At 38.4% G+C, this 25,531-nt stretch overlaps 1 protein-coding gene across 8 annotated transcripts in view; it reads right to left on the bottom strand.

Annotated features, from left to right (window-relative positions):
- The window catches only part of FBXW11 (F-box and WD repeat domain containing 11), a 122,877-nt gene that overhangs the window by 92,846 nt on the left and 4,500 nt on the right, over positions 1-25,531 (bottom strand). For 3 of the 8 annotated variants that reach the window (XM_073889962.1, XM_073889970.1, XM_025867038.2), the window contains exon 2: positions 20,981-21,142. The exons of the other annotated variants lie outside the window; for them this stretch is intronic. The gene's annotated coding sequence lies outside the window, so the exon portion shown is untranslated. The remainder of the gene's footprint in view (positions 1-20,980; positions 21,143-25,531) is intronic. 8 annotated transcript variants of the gene reach the window in all.

Genomic DNA, 25,531 nt, shown 5'->3' with positions numbered 1-25,531 from the left:
CCCTACTAAGGATATTTTAAAAAACACCAAAATACCAAAAATAAAAAAACTTCCAAAGACTTTCAAAGCTTCCACCATGCCTCCTTTTCATTATTAGCTCTGAACAAGCATCTATAGAATGAAAAGTTGATCCTACAACAAAACCTTTTGAATTCAAACCTTACACCATTTAAACAAGCCCTCTAATATTTTCAAAACACTGCTCATTTCTCAAATATATACTTACTTTCAGAGACCTAACAAGCCCCTATCCCAAAGAAGCACACATTCCAAGCTGGCAGTCTCAATCTTTAAAATTTTATACATACACAAACACATTCAACTGTATGCTGACTTATTTAGAAAACAATGGTAGTCAAAATTTTGCTTCTTTAGCTGGGAATAGCATGAAAAGTGAGTTGTCAAAGCCAACATTTCATAAAAGGGTACATTTTATCATCCCTTAATTAAATTTATAGCAAACTTTACCCTTGCTCTACTTTCCCATATAGCCCATTGTCCTCATATCCTAGGCTGACCTTGGTTTCAAATAAGAATGAAGTTGTGTGCCTCACAATCCACTGGGCTCTGCGAACAAATGAATCTGTCTTTCAGCCAGGGGCTAAGGCTGCCTTAGTGAGGGACTCCTGCTGCTTGCTGCACAGCCAGGATGTCTTTGATTCCCTTCACACTGTCTGTCTCCTGCAGGCAACTGGGTAAAGGAGAGTTCTCACTGCTTGAAGCCAGAGATTTCATTATATTCTGGAGCTTTCTGAAAGGGACTCTACAGAGCATTCTGTCCATCTTCTTAAAATGCTTTTCTAGCCCAGGTCCTCTAAATCTCTCACATTGTGCTTTTCGTGTGCATCCCCTTGAAAGCAGCTCGTCCCGACAGCAGATAAAAACACATGCTACAGTAAGGTCAACCTGCAAGTTTCAGACTCTTTTTGGAGGAGTACATATGAACATGGGTTGACTGTAACACTCTGGAAGTCTTCACACAAAGGAAGCAATGAAGTCTAAGATGGAAAGCCCAAATATATATTTGAGATACTGGACTTCTTTGTCAAAAACACTGTTCAACTTCACTATTTTAATAACTTTATGAATGACTCAGCTATAAGCCATCGCCAAGATATTCTACAAAGCACAGAACACAGATGTCGCCATCATAATAAATTTTTCATTAACTCTGAGAGAATACAGAATTGAGAGGAGGATCAGAAGACAAATCTCACAGGGACATTTCCTACCGGGTTTAAGAGGAAAAATAATCCGCGGGCCAGATTTCTCTGTTTTTTTAAGCCACATTTCTTTTCATTGATGAGTTAAAATTCTACAAATAAACAATAGAAATAGCTACCAACACTCGGACGTGAGTGAAAAGAAAAAAGGCTGAAAGGGTGATATTACTATTACTTTGAAAATAATCAAATTCATAAACCAAAAACTGGTCTATAAAACCACAGGATAATCTTAAAGTAGTAGTCTTTTTTTAAAAATTGTACTTTATTGGGCACCTGGGTGGCTCAGTTGTTAAGCGTTTGTCTTCAGCTCAGGTGTTGATCCCAGGGTCCTGGGAAGGCTGCTTCTCCCTCTCCCACTCCCCCTGGTTGTGTTCCCTCTCTCGCTGTGTCTCTCTCTGTCAAATAAATAAATAAAATCTTAAAAAAAAAAATTGTACTTTATTTCCAGGGGCGCCTGGCTGGTTCAGTTGGTAGAGCATGCAACTCTTGATCTCAGGGTTTTAAGTTCGAGCCCCTTCTTGGGTACAGAAATTACTTAAAAATAAAATCTTCAGGGGGCACCTGGGTGGCTGAATCAGTTAGGCCTCTGACTCTTGATTTCGGCCCAGGTCATGATCTCAGAATTGTGAGATTGAGCTCCACATCAGGCTCTGCACTGAGTGTGCAACCTGCTTAAGATTCTTTCTCTCCCTCTCCCTCTGCACCTCTCCCCCTGCCCCCAAGCTTGTGCACTCAAGCTCTCTCTAAAAAAAATAAAATAAAGTAAGTCTCTTTAAAATAAATAAATAAGATAATAAAACCTTTAAATAAAAAATTAAAAATGAAAGTAAAAATTATACTTCATTTTCAAACAAACTTTTATTTCCATAATAATTTATAAAAAATAGAGTAATTTACAAGCAATTGGTAAGGGAATTTACCAATTTACAGTGTAATGTTTTTAAATCCTTACAGTGCCTGTACATAGTAGGAACTCAATAAATATTTGTTAAGTTATCAAATAATTAACATGGAAAGTCCAGAAAGTTTACATGCAGAGCAAAAACTTGATTCAGGGGCCAGAGAAGAATATGTTATAATTTTAAGGGGTTGATGGACACTTGTTTTTTGGCCACATCACCTAATCACAGTGATTGATTCAAGAGTGGGCACATGTTCTAAATTCGAATTCCAGGAAGCCACAAGAAAAGAGATTCTTTCCCCATTGAGCTTGAACACATCAGGATGAAAGTCAGAGCTACTGATGCCTTCATGCGACCACAAGGTAAAGTCTGGAATTGGTTACCAGAGATACCACTTTTTAGTCTGAGAAAGAAACCTAAATCCACACCTACCTCTAGATTTTTCAAATTACAAATTCCTTGTTTTGGCTTAAGCCAGTTTTAAGTTGGCTTTTCTGCCACTTTAACTAGAAAAATCATAACAAACCTTAAATATTTAGTTCAAATTCAACAGGCAAAACTCAAAAAAGGTATTTGATATGGCCAAAGTTATAAAGACGCAGTATTCTGCTGGTGAAACATTCTTAAATTCTTTTTTTCTTTCCTAAGAAATCACTTTATTCTACTGATAAACAAAGGTATTCAAAACTAAATGTTCCAAGAATATCTCATTCATCCTCTACCAGATACTAGAGAAAGAAAAACCTACATAATAGGATAAACTAATCAAAAACTCTAAAAGACTGTACAAAGAAGGCACAACAGAAAAAAAGTGTCCTGATTTTCCAATGAGCTCTGAAACCCAACACTGAGAAACCTGACCCACATCTTTATAGGCACTTCATTTCAAATAAGCAGTTGAGAATGGCATTACCAAGTACAAACACCAAATAAATAAAAAACCTTAGGGAAAGAAAGACATTTAGCATCTAAAAATACGAAATTCCTGCAAACGGCTACAAAGAACACTACTATTACAAGCAGAGACTAATCTGTGCCCCTCCTCTAACAACTAACCTTATTCTGTGCATTTTTACATAACTTTATTCCTTCATTCATCTTATTTCCCTACATTTATTTTTCCTTTCATCTTCATTTTCCCACTTATTTTGTTTTTATCTTCCTACATTACAGGTGTCATTGTAATCATTCAAATTTGGGGGGGATAAAGTAAGGTTTAACTATATACTAACAGCAGCAAAAGCCATTACATATCTGAATTGAGAAAAAGGAGAAAGCTGAAAATAAACTATAGGAATAATACTCTAAAACTGATTGTCAATACCATAAAATGTGTCATCGTTGTCCTTGGCAAGATTGACAACTACATGCAGGCATTCCTGCAGCCAGCTTACAGCTTCACCATCTACCACCAATAAATTATGCAGTTTTAACTCAGAAAAATATACATGCATAAGAGTCCTATGTTTCTTGAAGAATCAGCTACTTGGAAAGGATAGAGAGTATCACAAAAATAAGAAAGCACCATGACACCATGGAAAGAGCATGGGTTGTGCTTTGTTTTGTTTTTTAATTGATACAGAAATACACTGAACCTGAATCCAACAAACCTCTGGACTTAAGTACCAATTTGCAAGAAATCCCAAGAAGAGATTACATAGACCTAATGAGAATGTAATCAGCAAAATCCAAAATTTATAAAGTTACACAGAACAAAAGCCCAATTCTTCAATAAACACATGGCTAGAAAAAAAAAGATGGGAGAGGCAATTTTTATGGATTAAAAAGATTTAAGAGGCTATTAACTATATGCAAAGTGTGAACCAAGTCTGGCTCCTGAATTGAAAAAAACCATTAAAACAAATTTATGAGAAAAACAAGACAAATTCAATAGACAGCAAATACCATATGCCTGACCAAACTCCTCAAAACTGTCATTATCATCAAAAACAAAATCTGAGAAACTGACACAGCCAAGAAGAGCCTAAGGGCACATGACAACCAAATGCAAGGCAGCATCCTGGATGGGATCCTGGAGTGGAAAAAGGACATGAGGTAAAAAAAAACCAAGGAAATCTGTATAAACCAGGGGCTGTAGTTAATAATAAAACAATATTAACCACACTGATGTAAGATGTTAACAATGGGGGAAACTGAAGGGGGAGGAAGAATATACCTGCTCAATTTTTCTGTAAACCTAAAGTTGTTCTAGAAAATTAAGTTTATTAATTTAAAAGTTATTTATGAGACAAGGAGGCAAATATTAATACTGACTACTTGATAGCAAGGTAGCCACTGGTAATGTTTTGGGTATAATAATGGAATTGTGTGCTGTGCGTGTTTTTCGTAATCTTTTGCTTTGTTTTTAAGTCCTCATCTTTTACAGATACATAGTGAACTATTCGTGGATAAATGGATAAAGACAAAAAGTGGATTACAGGAACATTTTCCAAGGTTTAGTATTCAAGGTGATTTTTGGTGGTACATAAAGGTGTTTTAATGTTTAGTAGCCATATGTTTAATTTAAATATATATTATAAAAAAACACGTAACTAGTACATCAAACCCATGATTTTATAGATTTTAATTGCTTCGGGTAGGTTTTCCCTCCGAAAAAATTTACTGAGGTGAGGTTAAGATCCCAGATCCAACACTATGTGACCTTAATTAAGTCAGCTATTTGGAGGGCTAGAGAGGAACAGCTAGATCCATTAAAGCAGGCACCCAATAAATACTGGCTCCTATGTTATTGATAAAAGCCAACCTAAAATTCCAACAAAGTCATATACCAGCAGAAAAGACTGGAACTGAAGAGAATGAGGTAAGCCTGGAATGAAGGAGGCAAGAAAGCATGAGAACTTACAAAGGCAGTCTGGGGAAGGGTAGCCAAGGCTCTTCTTGGCCTTCTCTTCTCCATCTCCCCAAATACTTAGAATATGCTGCTGCCCACCTGTTAGAGCCTAGAGGCCTTGCTGCTCCTGGGCCTTTGGCTCTTGAGAGTCCAACTACCACCAAACACTCCCCGAACTAAGGTGATAGCAAGAGGTACAGCTTCTAAAATCATTAGAAGAGTTTTTCTTTTCTTTCCCCAGGTAGTGAGGAGAAAGAACACAAGGCTTTGTAGAGATGGACAGATGAAAAATATAGATAAAATCGCTATGTAACCTTGAGGAAAAAAAAAAAAAAATCCCTTCTCCAGTCTCCATTTCCTCACATGCTAAAATGTGGAAAATAAGCCTACCTTTCATTCAAAGTTACAGAAGGTTAAAAGGAATAGTAGATGTAAATCTAGCATTTAACAAGTGCTAGTTCCCTCCCTCATTACTTTGGCAGGAAGATAGAGAACTCTTGGTGAATACAAGAAGTTGGGATGAAATGCACAAAAATAGTCAAGAATAGCTCTTGGATTCCACAGGTTTTGAACCAAAATAAAGGAGGAGAAGCATTCTGGGGTCAGAAAGTTTGGGAAATGCTGGGAAACAAATTATTAAAATGACAATTATCAAGTCAATTTCCAAGAGGAGATTATATGAGGAATTTACCAAATTTATTTGACCTAAAGAAGCAAATAGTGATCCCATTAGTCACTGACACAGACACGCACACACACACACACACACACACAGAAGTGGGGGGAGGAAAAGAAAGAAAAGAATTAGTAGTTACAACAGTTGACAACTCCTTCAAAATGACAGCTGAAGTATTAGCAAAATAATCTGGACAGATTAGAAGTCAATGACAGGTTTAAAAATGGGCCAAGAGGCAGAGAGGGAAAGTCGGGATGCTTTTTGACCTCCTGAAAGGAGTTTCTAATGGTGGCAGTTTAAACTTCAGGATCAAGCAGCGCCTGGGTGGCTCAGTTTTTAAGCCTCTGCCTTCGGCTCAGGTCATGGTTCCAGGGTCCTGGGATCGAGCCCCACATCGGGCTCCCTGCTCGGCAGGCAGCCTGCTTCTCCCTCTCCCACTCCCCCTGCTTGTGTTCTGTCTCTCGCTATGTATGTATCTGTCAAATAAATAAATAAAATCTTTAAAAAATAAAAAATAAACTTCAGAATCAAGTCATTTAAAATTAAGAGATGATACTGAAACTGAAAATGCCAGGAATTTAAGGAACAAATGTATTTTTTTTTTTTAAGATTTTATTTATTTCCCAGAGAGCACAAGTAGGCAGAGTGGCAGGCAGAGGGAGAGGGAGAAGCAGGCTCTCCGCTGAGCAGGCAGCCGGACGTGGGGCTCAATCCCAGGACCCCAGGATCATGACCTGAGCCGAAGGCAGCCGCTTAACCAACTGAGCCACCCAGGCGCCCCCAAATGTATTCATTTTTAAAGTAAATACAAACTTCTGATACAAGACAGTAATTCTTATTTGCCCTCCCAAATTCATTCCCTCATTCAACTGGGCAGCTGTAGGGCATGCACTGTACTAGATGCTGGGAATATGCTATGAGCTGAATATGACATGACAGACATGATCCTTGTCCCCACAGACATTACTTTCTAATCAAGGAGCTGTCTAGTGGGGGATTATGCAATACATTTATTAATTACAATTATGTTAACAGCAGCAAAGGGAAAGAATGGAGCACTGTAAGAATATGACAAGGGAATATAACCTGTAGGGGTATCTAGGGGACCCAGACACAACCCGTGAAGAACTGATGCTTGAGCTCAGCTCTAAAAGACAAACAAGGGTTAATAAGCAAGAAAGGAGAACAGGGTGAAGCCTTCCAGATAACAACAGATGACAATGCTTGCTAGGTCAAGGCACTGGAGGAAGGGGTGGGGGAATGACTGTGACTAAGTGCAGAAAGCTAGAGTGGAAAAAACAAAAACAGGCAAGACTTCGGAAGGAAATAGAGGTGTGAAGGTTGGAATTTCTGATTGGTGCAAATGACATCATGAAAGAAATGTCAAAACAAAAGACAATGTACACTGGTACTGGAAACCTGGCTAGGCTGCCCTCCACATATATAAGACATTTCAAGGAATTTCTATAAAATACAAAAAAAGAAAAAACTGGAGTAGAAATAGGGTTCACTGAATGTAAACACAGAAAAGCCTACCTAAAAAGTGAATGGAATTCCCAGTAGAACCCCACCTCCTAGCTCAAAGAAGGCATTAATAGGAGTGAGGGTCCTTGAAGCAATGAATGAGGCCAAACATGACAGATCCCTAAGTACTTCATAAAGAGGATCTGGAGCCAGGGTCTGGCCAGAGCAGGGACTAGTTAAGCTTGCCACAGACAGTACACTGGGTAAAGCAAATACTTCTGCAGCTGGATTCTACCAAAAATAGCCATTCTGTTCACAAAAAGGCAACACTGTCCCAGCCACAACAAACTCAGAAGTTCCTCACCCTGGTGACTTCCTTCCGCCACATTCCCCAAAAGCACCTGGATTTTTTTTTTTAAGATTTTATTTATTTATTCGAGACACAGAGATACAGAGAGAGAGAGAGAGAGAGAGAGAGAGAGAGAGAGCGAGCAGGGGGAGAGGCAGAGGGAGAAGCAGGCTCCCCACTGAGCCAGGAGCCTGACGTGGGGCTCGATCCCAGGACCCTGGAGTCATGACCCGAGCCGAAGGCAGATGCTTAACCATCTGAGCCACCCAGGCAGCCCAAGCACCTGGATTTAAATCAACAGAGTACAACTACAGCTATTCCACACATTTCCCTTTTTTCACAAAAGAAATATAAATAGCCACAAAAATAATATATCCAATACCACTAGTAATTCCAGAAATAACTTGTTGAATTCTTCAACCAAACTGGTATTATTTTTTAATTATTAATATTCTAAAATGGCATAAACATGTAGAAAACAGCACTTTTATAGAGAGAATTTGGTCTGTTGTGTCAAGTTCATATAAGTAACAGAAAGTGGGTAAACTTTTGGCCATATAAAATACACATGTTCTTAAAAATGTGTATATCCTTTGACCCATCAATTCTGCCCCTTAGAAATTATCCCAATACTCACAGATGTGTTCAAAGATTAAACTACAAGAAAGAACAACTCAGCTTTAAGTTGCTATAAATTAGGGGCACCTGGGTGGCTCAGTCACTGGGCATCTACCTTCAGCTTGGAACATGATCCCAGGTCCTGGGATCGAGCCCCACATCGGGTTTCCTGCTGGGCGGGAAGCCTGCTTCTCCCTCTCCCACTCCCCTGCTTGTGTTCCCTCTCTAGCTGTGTCTCTCTGTGTCAAATAAATAAATAAAATCTTTTTTAAAAAGTTGCTATAAATTAGAAATAATTTTAAAGAATTTAAATGTCTAATAAAGGAATAGTTTAACTAGTTAGCCATTTCCACATTCATATATACAAGGCACCCCTTCAAAATATTATAAAAGAAATAGAAAATGGTTCAGAAAAATGCCACAAATATTGTTTTTAAAAACAGTTTGCATGGTCGCCTGGGTGGCTCAGTCGTTAAGTGTCTGCCTTCGGCTCAGGTCATAATCCCAGGGTCCTGGGATCGAGCCCCGCATTGGGCTCCCTGCTCAGCAGGAAGCCTGCTTCTCCCTCTCCCACTCCCCCCTCCTTGTGTTCCCTCTCTTGCTGTGTCTCTGTCAAATAAATAAATAAAATCTTTAAAATAAATAAATAAATAAAAGCAGTTTGCAGGGGCACCTGGGTGACTCAGTTGGCTAAGTGTCTGATTCTTTGATTTCGGCTCAGGGAGAGATCACTCAGGGTTGTGAGATTTAGTCCTGCATCAGGCTCACCCTGAGTGCAGAGCCTGCTCAAGAATCTCCCTCTCCCGGGGCGCCTGGGTGGCTCAGTCGTTAAGCATCTGCCTTCGGCTCAGGTCATGATCCCAGGGTCCTGGGATCCAGCCCCACATCGGGCTCCCTGCTCAGTGGGAAGCCTGCTTCTCCTTCTCCCACTCCCTCTGCTTGTGTTCCCTCTCTCCCTGTGTCTCTATGAAATAAATAAAAATCTTAAAAAAAAAAAAAAAATCCCTCTCCCTCCCCCCCCCCTAGCCATACAAATATTCTCTCTAAAAAAAAAAAAAAAAATTAAATAAAAATAAGAATAAATAAATAAAAGCAGTTTGCAAAACAATTTTATGTGTGAAAAATATATATGAAACATACATAAAAGAAAAACTATGTATATGAAGGAAGGGAATTACACCAAATATTAACAGTCATCAAGGGAAATTTTGATTCTTTTTGTTTCTTATTTTACATTATTTTTATTTTGAATTTTTCTATAATAAACATGGTTAACTCTGTAAAAAACAAAACATAAGCTTCTTATGTTCATATGTTCTTCAACAATTTTTCAATAGTTTTTTAATGTATGTGTAAATAACAGCACTGAGCTAAGTGGATAACCATATGGGGGAAAAATGAATCTTGATCCCTAGCTCAACCATAAAATTACAATTATTTTAAGATGGTAAAGCCATGGGGCGCGTGGGTGTCTCAGTTGTTAAGCGTCTGCCTTCAGCTCAGGTCATGATCTCAGGGTCCTGGGATCGAGCCCTGCATCGGCTCCCTGCTCAGTGGGAAGCCTGCTTCTCCCTCTCCCACTCCCCCTGCTTGTGCTCTTTCTCTTGCTGTCTCTTTCTGTCTGTCAAAAAAAAAAGACGGTAAAGCCATAAAGTTGCGAGTAGACTATCTTTAAGACCTTAGAGTAGGCAAAATTTCTTAAATGGGACACAAAAACCAATTACAATGAAAGAAAAACCTGAGTAATTCGATTTTGTAAGCATTAAGACCTTCTGTCCATCAAAAGACAACATTAAGACACTGAAAAAGCAAGCCACGGAACAGATGTCTGCAATATGTGTATCTGACAAAGAACTTGTTTCCTGACTACCATAAAGAATTCCCACAAATCAATATAAAAGATAACTCAATTTTTTAAAAGGGTCAAAAGATTTGAATGGATACTTCTCTAAAGACAGTATCTAAAAGGCACATGAAAAAATGATCAACATCAATCGTCATCAAGAAAATGTAAATTTATAGGAGCGCCTGGGTGGCTCAGTCAGTGAAGCGGCTGCCTTCGGCTCAGGTCATGATCCCAGTATCCTGGGAGCGAGTCCCACATCGGGCTCCCTGCTCAGCAGAGAGCCTCCTCTCCCTCTGCCTGCCACTCTGCCTACTTGTGCTCTCTCTCTCTCTCTGTCAAATAAATAAATAAATAAAAATCCGTAAAAATAAGAAAATGTAAATTATAACCACAATGAGACACTACTTCCCACATATAAGAATGGCTAAAACTGACAATGCCAAGTGCTGACAAGGCTATAAAAGAAACTGAAACTCTCATATATTGTGGGGCAAGTCATAAGAATGTACAACCACTACGGGAAAAGACCTGGCAGTTACTTGGAAAAACTAAACATTCATCTACACTCTATGCCAGCAATTCCACTCCTAGGTATACCCAAGAGAAAAGAAATGTCCAAACAAAAATTTGAACACAAATGTTCACACAAGCTTTATTCATAACAAACACTGGAAACAATCCAAATATTCTTCAGCAGGAGAATGAATAAACAAAACATTGTATACTTGTGTAATGTAATAATGCTAAGCAATGGAAAGGAATGAAAAACTGACTCAACAAGAATAAATCTCAAAAACATTACACTGGGTAAAATAAGCTAAACACAGAGTGCTTGCAGTATATGCATACTATACAATTAACCTATATGAAATTCTACAACACACACAACTAATTTTAATTATAGAAAGCAGGTTACCTGAGGCCAGGGATGGAGGTGGGGGAACTGCAAAGGGAGGTGAGAGAATTTTGGGGGGGGTTAGCTCTCAAATCTCAAGCAGTACACTTAAAATATGAGCACATTTTACTGCATGTAAATTACACCTCAATAGTTCATAGTCATAGATACCACTACACACTTACTGGAATGGCTAAAATTAAAAGAACTAGCAAGGGCACCTGCATGGCTCAGTCGTTAAGCGTCTGCCTTCAGCTCAGGTCATGACCCCAGAGTCCCGGGATCGAGCCCCGCATTGGGCTCCCTGCTCCCTGCTCCGCGGGAAGCCTGCTTCTCCCTCTCCCACTCCCCCTGCTTGTGTTTGGTCCCTCTCTCGCTGTATCGTTCTCTGTCAAATAAATAAATAAATAATCTTTTTTAAAATAAAATAAAAGGACTAGCAAAACGAAGTGACTGGAACTCCGCACATTAGAGGTGGGGGTGTAAATCGAAGTGACTGGAACTCCGCACATTAGAGGTGGGGGTGTCAATTGGCCCAAGCACTTGGAAAACAGTTTAGCAGTATCTACTGAAGCTGAACATATGCCTATCCTATGACCCAGTAATTCCAATCCTGGTTTTTTATAACCGATAGAATCAAGTGCTTATTTCCACCTTAGAAATGTTATATAGCAGCCAAAGATTGGAAACAATCCAACTAATTCATCAACAGTAAAATAAACAAAACATGGACTATATATACAATTGAATAATGCACAGGGAAAAAGACCTGTTAAACAAAATGGGTGAATTTCATAGATGTAATAGCAAGCAGAGGGGGGAAAAAAACACAAAAGTATAAGCTGTATGATTCCATTTATATAAAATTCAAAAATGGGGCTCCAGGGGCGCCTGGGTGGCTCAGTTGGTTAAGCGACTGTCTTCGGCTCAGGTCATGATCCTGGAGTCCGGGGATCAAGTCCCACATCGGGCTCCCTGCTAAGCAGGGAGTCTGCTTCTCCCTCTGACCCTCTTCCCTCTCGTGCTATCTCTCATTCTCTCTCTCTCAAATAAATAAATAAAATCTTTAAAAAAAAAAATAGGGCTCTGTCATTAAGCGTCTGCTTTCAGCTCAGGTCATGATCCCAGGGTCCTGGGATCCCTGCTCAGCGGGAAGCCTGCATCTCCCTCTCCCACTCCCCCTGCTTGTGTTCCTGCTCTGGCTATCTCTCTGTCAAATAAATAAATAAAATCTTAAAAAAAAAAAAATCCAAAAATAGTCATGACTAATCTACAGTGAAAAAGACCAGAATAAACCTTTGGGAGGGTTACTGACTTGGTTAGGCATAGACAGACATGAGGAAGCCCTCAAGGTGATCTTGAAGTGTTCTATACCTTGATTTGGGTAGTGGTTACACAGTGTTCTGTTTCCATAGGTAAAAATTCATTCAGCTGTACACTTAAGATTTGTGTTCTATACTATATGTAAGTTACAAAAACAAACAAACGTATATACAAATACCCTTTAAACCAATCTTTGTTCACCCTTTGAGGCCGAAGCTTATTACACAGAATCCAGATATGGCTTGTCAGCGTGAGTCACTCTGACTCCCAGTCTTGTCACTTACATGTTCTCCAGGTCTATCTCCCTCAGACTGCCTAAGCTGGTGGTGCCACTAAATATCTAGAGTAATAGCATTGGCAACGGAACTGGATCAAGTCATGCCCCAATCGGACAGGCAAGATGTCCAAAATACTTACTAACAACTTAGATGGTTTTAATATAGGTGTGATTTTAAGTGTACCAGACAGTCCCATGTTAACTCATTATCCTTTGGATTAACTTCTTGCAGAGAATGTGGGGGAAATTAAATAAAGCAGCCAACTCTCTAAAAATAAGTATATAGCATTGCTAACATTTTTGCCTGGTAATTTAGCTCTATAATTAAGAAAAAAAATCACAATACACTCACTTCATACACAACTTTCAGAAATAAAGCCAGAGTTAGATTTTTTGACAAAAGATGCTATTGGCATATTACAAAACTAAACTTTACACAGTGACAATGCAAGAAACTATTACCACTGTCTTCCAGAATTAACCAAAAGATTATGAAAACATGTGGTTAACTTCCAGAAACCAACTTATGAATGCAAAGCTTTTTAAAAACGGGATTTCGTGTTTTAATAGAGTTTGATTTACATTCTTGTCAATACATACACACACATACTCTTATCCAACAATACAATCTAACCACTCTACATTTTAAAATGTCTCATTTTCTCCTCTCTGCACCATCTGTTACTACCCTGTATTCCCCTGGAATATTCCAACAGTCTACGGATTGGTCTCCCTGCTCCAATACATCCTCCAAACCGACTGCCAGAGTGATCTTTCTAAAGCACAGATCTTGCTCAAGCTCTCAATCACCTCTCCTCTCAAATCCCATCTCCCACCCTCACACCCCACCTCCAATCCTGCAGGATCACACAAGCTCAGAAGCTTGTAAGGGCCAGACAGATAAAGACAGATTTACAGGGGCTATAGGGACCAGGAAAGCACAAACCCTGACTCTAATAAAAGGCAGCCACTCCTCAGCTCCAGTTTTCAGACAAACCAGAAATCAGTGTTTTGATAAGAAATGTCTCAATTTTTTTTTAGATTTATTTATTTGAGAGAGAATGCAGGCAGGGGGGCAGAGGGAGAGGGATAATCAGACCCCCCCCCCCCCGCTGAGTGGGAAGCCTGCCCCCACGGGGCTCTTTCCCAGGACCCTGGGATCATGACCCCAGCCAAGGCAGACGCTTAACCGACTGAGCCGCCCAGGTACCCCATATCTCAATTTTTTAAATCTATGCAGGCCAAAGAAAATATATCTGTGAAGTTTGATCCATATAGGCTACTAGTTCATAACTTAGGACCTAAAGATAAAGTCCAAAATTTGGTTATAATCTATCTTTGCAAATTTATCTACCTTAATCCCACCACACAAGTTATACTCCAATATTTTTCACAGAACTGCCCGAAAGGCACTACACAGCATTGCCTGCCTGCCAGCCATCGTTCACCTGTTTACCTTTGCTATGAAAGCCCTCCCCTTCCCCAATACATCCATATTCATGTCTAACTTCTGCTCAGGCTTCTAAGGGTGAGTAAAACATTGTATGTCTACCTCTCATGATCCCTACCAGTTTTCACACTACTATAGTTTTTTATGTAAAAGACTGTAAGCTTCTGGCAGCAAGGTACGTATCTGATTTTGTTCTGTACTCCCCATATAACTAAAGAGTACCTGTTTGAGTACATGCTCAATAATAAATGAAGTTATTTACCTGCCTATTTACATAACAATTTGTATCTCAACTTGATAACCATTACACACCAATATGGTCCCTTTGATTCTGAAAATCAAAAGGCTAAAAAGTTTAGAAAAATATCCCTGTAATATTAAATTTGCATCAGAACTAATATGATCTCATGGTTCTTTTTAAATAGATTCTTTAGTTCTATCTACCGAAAGGATCTAGAAGCAATGACAACCCAACAACAAGGCTTTGGACTTTTAAATACCATTCCCCACTAAAAGGAATCAGAGCTTCTTGGAGAACTGGTTGATGCCTGAAATGCAGAGAAAGTAAAATGCCAAGAAACACACAAAGACTAATGGGATCATATCAAAAGGAAGCAGGGCACTACCTTGAAGGGGCTCTCATTAGCCAAATCTGGGACAATGTGAACACCAGTAAAGACTCTGATTACTGGGGCACCTGGGTGGCTCAGGGGGTTAAGCGTCCAACTCTTGGTTTCATCTCTGGTCATGGTCTCGGGGTGGTGAGATCAAGCCCTGCCTCAGACTCCGTGCTCAGCAGGGAGTCTGTTTGAGATTCTATTCTTATCCCTCTCTCTCTTCCCACCCCCCCCATTTTCTCGCTCTCTCAAATAAATAAATCTTTACAAAAAAAGACTGATTGTTAACACACTAAATAAATAAAAAGTCCATGAGAGTATGATGGTACACAAAAGAAAGGAGGAGAAACAGGGATGGCCTCTGTGAATGCTAGCTAATAAATGTAGACAGAATGATAGAAAACCACAATTTTGTAACTCCTACTCTAATAACTGACTTCAGGATCAGGATGCCGAAACCATGGGGTGAAATGTTGTAATGGAACAGGATATTTACAAGGTTCCAAAATATTATCCCATAAACTCTTTTCTAATAGCAGAGGATAAAACTGTACCTTTATAAATGAGAGATCTGACTACTGCCACCTTAGCCAAGGGATCAAATTTAGCATAGCTCACAATGGGATAACCTGTCATCAAGTGCCTCCCAACATGACTCAGTGCAAAGTATACTTCACCTATGATGAAGCATTCTTGTCAAAATGTTTAACCTGGTTGCAATCAAGGTTCTCACCTAACTTCCAGTTTACAAGAAGTAGAGTAGCTAAAGAAACAAGTTAAATGACACCATGAGGAAATAAACAAATGAAGAATGTTGCACTTCCTAGAGAAAACTGAGCTGGACTCTTCAAAAACAATCAATGCCAGGAGAGGAGGGAAAAGGGCAGAGGGAATGTTCCAAATGAAAAGAAATTAAAAAGATATAATAACCAGATACAAAGGGTGTATTCTGTTTGAATCCTGGCATTTAAAACAAAATGGGGGGTGGCATGCTAGAAAAGACATTCTTGGGACAATTAGGAAAATCTAACTGAATATTTGATACTATTTTATGGAATTCTTTTCATTTTCTCAGACATAAAAATAGTATTGTGGTTTTATATATGTATGAAATATAAATGACTACACATAATACGTGGTTATATATGGATATATATATCTATATGTACATGGTTCTGTGTGTGTGTAGTTTTAGAGAGAAAGCGTATCCTTATTCTCAGGAGACAGGTGCCGGAATGTTTAGAGGGTGAAGTGTCATGCTTGCAACTTACTATCAAATTTTTAATGACCACAAAGGATATGTATTTGAGGAGATAAGGACAGGAGGAGATGAGAGAGAGAGGAAGGGAGAAAAGTGGCAAGGGCAGGGAAGGAGGAATGGAGGCGTGGAGCAGAGAAATGATAAAAATATGGCAAAACTTTAACAACTGTTGAGTCTAGGTGGAAAGACTATACAAGTGCTTGTTGTACTGGGTTTTCCCCAACTCTTTTATATATATATATATGGAATTTTTCATAATAAAAAGTTATGGGGGGAAAAGAGAACAATTAAAAAAGCAATCACCTTGAAATCCACATGACACCATGAGAGTATCAGGAAAAAAGAATACTCTCCAGCAGAGCCTGTGAGAGTATACACTGTGGCAGTACAACTGGAGGGCAATGTGGCAATGTCTATCAGATTTTTTAAATCATCTATCTAGTGAAACTTACTCCTAGAAAACTGTCCTGAAGATATACTTCTCCACATGTAAAATGACACATACACTAAGTTATTCTTTACAGCATTGTATGTAATAGCAAAAGACTGGAAATAACCTATATGTGTATCAGTCCAGACTGGTTTAACAAATTATAGCACTTATAATAAATCAGCCTGCATCTTTTAAATTATCTCTTCAAAAATTATAGGAGCTCTTTGGGAACTGATATGAAAGATAACCATGTCATGTTTTACATTTAAAAAAATTCAAGGTGCAGAAGAATATGTCCAGCACACACTCACATACATATGAAAGCTACACAAAAATATGGCTGAATAGCTGGAGCCAGAGGTAATAGGAGACCTGCAGACTTTCTTTTTAAATGTCTTTTTTTTTTAAGATTTTTATTTTTATTTATTTATTTATTTATATTACTGAGAGAGAGAGAATGGTAGAGAGAGAGCACGAGAGGGAAGAAGGTCAGAGGGAGAGGCAGACTCCCTGCTGAGCAGGGAGCCCAATGCGGGACTCGATCCCGGGACTCCAGGATCATGACCTGAGCTGAAGGCAGTCGCCCAACCAACTGAGCCACCCAGGCACCCGAAATGTCTACTCCTTTTTGTACTTTATGAATTTTGTAGCATACACACATACAATGTATCCTAAAAACCTTTTTGTTAAGTACTGATTTACTGTAGCTATAATGAACTCTTCATATCTCCATGCTTTCATTACCAAAACCATGCATTACAGATCACCTGGGAATTAGGGCCTGAAGTCAGTGCATAAGGTGAAAATAGCATATAGTAAACATCTGCCTTACAAATCCCTTAAATACATGCCACACTAGATTGACACACCATCTCAGTAATTCCAACACAGCTAATTTTCACTCCACTTGAACAGTTCACTGTTTCTTCAGCTGACTAGTATACAAAATAGCTGGCTTGTCCTTATTAAAAAGGACATCTTGTGATATTAAAAATGTGTCTTTTAACTCATCACAGCTAGATGAGAAGCAGTCAGGAATTGAGATAGGCTGAGAGAAGAGCAAATTTTAATTTCTCATGTCACACTTTATCCAGAACCTTCACTGTTTAGGTTATTTTCCCCTTGTTTTGGTCACCAGATGCATGGAATTTAATTTGCATAAATGTCCATAAGATACATAGTGACAACCTGGAGTTTTAAAAAACACATTTCAAAAACTGTACCTCCATTAAACAAGCCATATAGTAAAAAAGAAAATCATAACCCAAACATAGTAGGCTAATTTACAGACTGGGAATATACTATAATGGAATATCCAGGTTCAGATGAAAAGGAGAGTGGTAACAATGCTTGATCAGTATCACATATGATCTCATAAGATCATGTAAACTTAGTTATAGTCCATTTCTTTGTTAGCATTCCCAAACACTGATACATAGATGCCTCAATCTACACTCTGAGAAATCTTGTAAAATTGAGCTATCACTGAAGCAAAATAAAAATTCCCAAATCTTTCTCTCCCTCCCTGCTCTCTCTGATGCTCATATTCCCACTGGATACTTCTCTAGTATCAAGGACTCACGATACACAACTCAACTTCATTATAAATTAAACTCATTATTTTTCCTCCACCTCTCCCATGCCCTGTATGCCCTTCTTCTAATAGTCCTTATCTTGGAAAAGATAGTAAACATCCATCCTGGTGCCCAAGGCAAAAATCTAAAAATTCATACTATAGTCCATCCATCACCTACTCCAATAACCAATCCCCAAGTTCTGTAGATCCTACCACCTACATCTTTTTTAAGTCCACCCCACCTTCATCATGCCCATTGTCAATGCTTTGGTTTGCCTTTCTCATTGCTCACTTGAACTAACTGGTCTCCCTGCCTTCAGTCTCTTTAATCCATCTTGCACACACCTGAAAAGTTAACTTCCTAAAATACAAATGTGGTTACATTACTCTTTCTTCTTTCAGAGCAGAAAAACAAGAGCAAGTCTCAAAGTAATGATACAGCAAGCTTAAAACAAGCTCATTTAATAACACGATAAAATGCAAAGAGAACATACCACCTAGCTTATTTTTTATGAGTATGTTCTTATTCCACCCCACACTATATGACCAAATTAAATAAGCTAATACATTGTTTTGGTCAAAAGAGGCTACAGGGAAGCAAAAAAACCTAACTGCCTTCTTAGAGTCACAAATGAATACAAACTGGATCATAACAGTGATAAAGGCATTTATTTCCTTCATTTTCTGAAGGGAAACGAAGGGCTTCCCAGACCTATAAAGTCAAGAGTACATTCACACTGAATGTACTAACTTGTCTAAAAATGAGTGCCTTAATCAGAAAAGATTTTGGGAAGTTAAAAGCAAGGAGAGAAGTTGAAGGAAAAGGTTCTGCCATAGGGAAAAACCACCCATCCCTAACGTAAGCTGAATGAGATTGTCTCAGTTCCAGTCTAGCAAATACCTCACTCTTCTGGTTGAGTCCATGCAAACTAAGCCACGTGACTATGTTCTGACCTGGTAGGTCAAGTCAAAAACAATATTCCAGGCATTTGGCTTGAGTCTTCAGTTCCCTCTAATTCTGTTTCTTATTTGAAAAACTTAAACTGGTATATTAATTAGGAACTAGTAAGCAAACCTACCTATCAAAAAAGTTTACATTAATCATACCAACATGCACATACCATTATAAACTAGTAAACTGGAATTCTGGCTTTACACATCAGTCTTGCACATCTGGTTAATACTGGTCCATACCTGGGATAAGGAGTTGCTTTGAGCATGCTGACCAGATCAGATTTCTCAGGGTTTTAAACCAATGAACAGACCCAGGATGAAGGTAAATTCTAAAATTGCATATGTGGCTATTTAAATTAAATAAAATTTAAAATTCACGTCCTCAGTTCCAGAGCCACATTTCAAAACAGCCACATGTGACTAGCGGCTACCATATTGAACAGCACAGATCCTGAACATTTTCATTACCGTAGAAAGTTCCACTGAACAGCACTATTATGGAAGATAGCCTCCAACAAACCCTACTGTGAGTCACCTTGGGAAACAGCCTGATAGTCTTGGATGGCTAACACGGAACTGAGATCTAGGCTATTTTCTACCAAAGGTCAGAAGTAGATACTCGACACAACAATTGTTTCCTTTTTCTTTACAGTGATTTCAGTTTTAGCCCTCAGGATTTCCACCCCTCTTTTTATCACTGGATGACACTCGATACTAAGACAATATAGTACAGACTTTAGAAGCTAGACTTTAGAAGTCTCTGAAGCTAGACTGCCTGGATTCATACCTCATCTTTGTCTCTTCCTAGACATGCGACCTTGGACCTGTTATTTAATTACTCTATCATTCAGTTTCCTCATCAGTAAAGAAATAATGGTACCTACCTCACTGAGTTACTATGAGTATAAAAAGTTCATACATATGAAGTGCTTATAATTGTGCCCACGAAGTGTTAACTGCTATTATTTCTACCACCACCACCACCCTCACAGCTCTTCAGATGACAAGTGTAGAAAATGCTCACTTAGGAGAAACATTCGCAAATATAAAGGAATTAAACTACAAGAAGGATCACAAAGCTAGGGTATCAGTCTATGACAAAAAGACATTTTTTTAAGATTAAAGGAAATGGATAATCTGGAGGGTATATTAAATACCAAAAAAAGTCATGTTTTCAAGAGAGTTGCCAGACAATGTCTTACTTGTAAGGCTAACAAATCACAGATCAAAAGAAGTCCACATACTAAACTACTGAGCTATTTAAATAACCAACAAAAACTAAGGAGGAACTGAGAAGATACAGGTTCGAGTTCACTAGAGCAAGTGATACTTCCCTGTATAAACCATGTTTTGACATTTAAATGCATTGCCTCTCTTATACTCCCTAAGTTACCTTTATGTTCACTTGATGAACTGACTGAAGATCTAATTTCTTCACCAAGCAGAAAGAGCACCAGATATAAAAATACCATGCCAAACAATGATCTATCATGTGTTTTCCTGGTGGAAACCCATCATAGAAAACTACACCTTGCTCTTGCAGATGGGCAATTTGAAAATCCAGAAGCTGAAGTACAAACTTCAGCAAATGCAGTCACATGGAGAGAGCCGGAACTTTGGAAACATAAAGAATCAAGCCTAAAGCTTGGCTTTGCCATTTACTAGCTGTATGCCCCCAGGCAACTTGCACTTACTTAATGCTTATGAGCTTCATTTCACTAACAATAAAATATAAGGTAAAGCATGTGCCAACTGAGTAAGAAATTATGTAAAGAGCCTCTAACAGTGCCTGGCACTTAGCAGACGCTCAATAAACAGTTACTACAGTAAGTAAATCTTCCTGAGAAGGCCCTCCAAGAGTCCCAAGAATAAAAACACCACTACTTTACATGGTAACTACAAAAACTATTTTGACCAGGTATTAGCTATAAATCATGAGATAATACCTTAAAATGATCACCTGTTGTCCATATTTTATAAGCTATTCCCCAAATTTCCCTTGTTTACTGTATTTCCTGTTTGACTGTAACTATAAACCAATTGGGCCTACAATAAAAATAACTGCACTTCTTACACTAAAACAAAGTGTCTACTAGCAATTCTTCCACAGACACCTTCACTAATCCATCCCAAACATGAACACTATATCTAAATAACATTTCTTCCTTTCTCTATCAATAGAAAAAAGTAAAGAAATTTTCTTTAAGTTTCTTTAAATGAGTTGAGTTCCACATAACAAAACAATACAGGGTAATTGCTTACCTGGACAATATTTTGTACTTCAGATCCACCAATCCAGAATGAATGGGGGTATTCCCTTTCAGACTAGTCTGAGAAAAGACAGCAGTCAAGCAGCTTCCAAGATTCTTTCCGTTTACTGTATCCAGCTTTCTTCAATAAAATCCCAAACATGCACTTCGGTAACTGTTGAAAGACAGAAAGCAATCCAAACACCCACCATGGCACCAGCGGCAAAGGACAGCCACCAAGAAATGGTCAATGGAGTGGTGGATCTGAGGCACAGAAAAAAAGTTACAACCCCTGAGTCAGCTATTTGGGATAAAAGTTCTGGAGCAGTATTCCTCACCTCTGTGCTGACAAAAGGATAAGAAATTCTATATGGCAAAGAAGGAAACATCCCTAGTATTAATTTTTACTCATGATAAATATGCAATTCCAAATGAGAGCAGCTAAAAACTTACTCTATTATCCACATAAATTGTCTCAGACCGTTCAGCTACAATGAACTTCCTTATCCATTTTCTAAGACAGCTCCTCCACCATTACAAAAAATATCACCCAAAATTAATGATATGAGAGGGCTCAAATATCTCCCAGTAAAGATACTTAGGCACCTGGCAAGAAATCTTTTGGTTTGCTACATATAAGACATCAAATCTACACATTATACAAATCTTCAACCCTCACCTGAAATATAGGATGGTTTAAAATACATGGCATAATTTTAAGAGTAAACTTCTGATTCATTAAAGGCCAATCCCCCACAATGGCCAGTGATTGGGTAAACTAAGGAAAATTATTAAAAAAAAAAAACACTAATAAACAATTTACTATATGACACCTTTAAGTCCATAAGCCCAGTCCACACATTATATCAACATTCTTTTACTACCATACCAACTTTTCCATTAGCCTGCAAAAACATAAACAAAATATAAGGGAGAGAGAAAAAAAAGCATTCAATGGGATAACAAAGATAAAAATTTGAGGAGTCAAAAGATTGTTAACTTACTTGCACATAAATTGCCTACTTCCTCAATTACCACCCTACTGCCAAAATGTTCCTGCAGTAATTAATACCTACCTTTATTTAAGGAATACTAATGTGCCAGGCCCTTTACATTTGTTACTTATATTTAATTCTCAAAAAAAAAAAAGATGAGAAGAAATAACTTGCCCCAAGTCCTACATCTACTAAGTGGTAGAGACCATGCCCTTTCCACTGAGCACTGCAGCCTGCCAAGTCTAAGGATCAGAAAGGCCATGATTCCTGGGGCAGAAGAAACTGAGCTTTACTCTCAAAGGTCCTGAGTTAATTAACGTCAGAATGGAGAAGTACAAAAATTCCAAAGAATAAATAGTTCAGCCTAGCCTAAAATACAACTAAACCAGTTAAACCATCCTGAAAGGGCTCTCTCTCCATATCTTGGCACTTAAAAAAGCATTTCCTTAACAGAGGCATGCAATTCTGAGGCTCACAATTTTAATGATAAGACATATTATAATGTTCAAGTCTTTGTGTTTAGCATCAAAGACTGTGTCTGTGACAAAGAATCTCAAATCCAGTTGAAATGGAGGAATTCCAAGATTTGTCAATAAATAATAGTCCACAGGCAGTAACTAAAGATGTTCTGATCTATCACATCATAGGTAAAGCAATGGGAGTGACTGAAATACCAGTCTATGATTAGCCTCACCATAACAATCATATGGAAGTATCCTAATACCCACAACTTAAAAGAGCTCACGTAAGTAAAATCTCAAGCAAAGAATGAGTGCTCAAGCTTCTCCCATTAAGTGATACTACCCTGAAGCCCAAGAATCAACTGGAAACCCAGTTTTGATAAAAGCAGCTAGTGAGCTATGGCTAGTAGCTAACTCCTGAAAGAATACACTCTGCTTTTCAAAGTATAACTTACTGCTATAACCAAAATGCTGAGCAATTATAGCAAAACACAACCACAGCCTGACTAATGGACTCATTTCTGAACCTCTTGAATCACCAAGCCTTTTCCTGTATTACTATGTTAATTTTCTTCTCTTCCCTTCAAATATTTACTGAATGCCTAATTGGTGGCAGGCCTTATGCTAGAGCTACAAAGATTAATAGAAGCCAGACCAGGAGGTTAAAGACTGAGTTCTTCCTGTTCTCTGCCCCCCCCCTTTTTTTTGAGTCTCCCAAGTGATCATTTCACAGAACCAAAATATATTTTATTATTCCAAAACTGGTTAAGCGTTCTCAATTTAACTCTTTAAAAAAATAAAAATTAAAAATGACTCAAGTTCCTTTTTCTCAACAGTAGAGCTCTAACTTAATTTTTCTTCTGTGGATCTGAGGCAAGTATTAGAATGGTTTCCTATATTCATTACAATTATTATATTTAGCCATCTCTCTACTCACAGACTTTTTTTTTTCCATTTTACATGTTAATATCCCATTGTTTCTACTTAACAGCTTTCCATTCTGTGGTCTTCATTGTTGACTAACCCTAAGAGGGAATTTCCTAAAAATGCTTCCTGCTGACATCACAGAACTCTGCAATCTTTGAATTTTGTGAAAACAAAAATAAGATCCAGGTTAGAGATACCCTACTGGACGGTCAGGTCTTCCTGGTTTGTCTCTCATTTGCCTACAAAGACAAACTTCCTGTTAGGCAATTGTGATCAGCAGAACCTTAACTGAAGCTAACAAGCACATTCCTGACCGACAGGTTTTTTTTCCCCCCCTTTGTCAATTAATTCAAGCAACTCAGGAGGAAATCTTGTATAATACTCACTGCTTACTGTGTTAAAGGTCGAGCTTTGCTAAAACAAGAATAAGAATTCAAAAATCCTAATTTCCTCATCAAAACTAAACCGATCAAACATAATGCTCAATGTTAATACGAACTAATCACCAGTCCCCTGTCCCCTTCCTACCTTCTATAAACAGAGTTGGGTGAGTTCTGTCTGTAGGTAGAGTACAGGTCTAATTATGCCTAACTGGCAATTCTTAGTAATTGTAACACTACTTCCACTTCCCAAATTTCCAAAGATAATACTGATTCTGTAAAATTTCACCATTTCCCCTAAAGATACCTCATTAAACAGAGAGCCGAAAGCAACTCAATGTCAGGCCTCTGTAAAGCTTCACAAATAAATACACGACCAACTAAGGGGTAAAAATTAAAACACCATCTGCCTTGACTGTGCTTCACAAAACCCAGTCCCCGTACTTGCGAGGAAGTTAGTTCGGCAAGCAGTTGCTGAGACAAGCGTCTGCAAGGTGTTTTCACATACCTCTCTGCCATAATCCTCCCAACAACTTGGAGCAAAACCTACACTTTCTTATTTTTACGGATAATGAAATCATAGCACAGAAAGGTTAACTTTCTTAAGGTCACACAGCCAGCAGGTGACAGGGCTAAGATATAAACTCGGGTGCTTCCCTCTAAAGCCCTTACCCTTGCTGCTAAATCATGTTTTTCTAAGGTAGAATCCTCAGAACTTACTGGCTCTTTGGCAAGTTCACATCAACATATATAAAAAGGAATTTCGTTTCCTCAATACTTTGCTATCAACCACTCTCTGGGATGTATATAAATCAATCTGCTATGTGTAAGTCTGTAAATAGTGATTTTGAAATGTCTATGGATGTCTGTGTACCACACACCATCCTCCTCTTCTGCTTTATCAGCCTTTTTCCTCTATTCATCTACACCTTTGTCTTAAAGTTATCAAAAGGAAATCTTAAAAACATTTCACAGCATGAAAAAAAAAATCACCTCACATTAAGTCAATGTATCTATTGCACACCCAAGTGCTAAGAATCATGAAGGATTCAAAAGACAATACAGCCTCTGGAAGGAAAATTCAGACAGGATCACAAGCTTTTATGATACACAGAAGGGTATGGTAAGTCCTATAAGAGTTAGGAATAGATTATTATGAGAATTAGTGATACAGGTGAGAATTACCATACAGACAGACAGCAATAATGCATGTCAACAATCAACAGGAAAATTCAACTCAACGTTTACTGAACATGTACCATAAGAAGGCACTGAGAGTTTATCATTCAATAGGGGACACAAACAGGAAACTATAATACGAACCCAGAATATGCTAAGCGCCACCAGATAAATACAGAGTGCCAGAATTCGTTCATTTAACAGTAAACATCATGTAGGCAGTGCTATAAAAATAAAATGGTATGTGCCACCATAAGGTAAACTGACATCAAAAGAGTTAGCATCTAAATTGTGTTTTGAGGAGTCAATCTCCGTGCAGGTGCAAGAGAGAACTGCTGAGATTTGACCTAAGCCAATTTGGCCAACTATTAGGTCCCTCTAGTAAACATCAGTAGCCTTCAATACATAGACTTGGTCAGTCACTATCAGTGCTGACGGAAAAAATAAAATAGTGTGAGCAAAATCTGAAGAACCCTGGTCTGCTGTTTGGCTGAAATACAGAATAAGTGAGGAATGTGAGAAGAAAGGAGTCTCGAATTGAAATTACTAGGACTTGAAATGCTTTCTTTCCCTTAAAGTGTAAATACCACCAGGTGGAACCCAGGAACCTCAGAGCGCAAAA

Source organism: Callorhinus ursinus, unplaced genomic scaffold, assembly GCF_003265705.2.
Source record: "Callorhinus ursinus isolate GAN/ISIS: 27379988/994484 unplaced genomic scaffold, GSC_fseal_2.0 scaffold3, whole genome shotgun sequence".
Taxonomy (NCBI): Eukaryota; Metazoa; Chordata; class Mammalia; order Carnivora; family Otariidae; genus Callorhinus; species Callorhinus ursinus.
The sequence above is the reverse complement of the archived record's forward strand: the minus strand, read 5'-3'. Positions and strand labels throughout refer to the sequence as shown.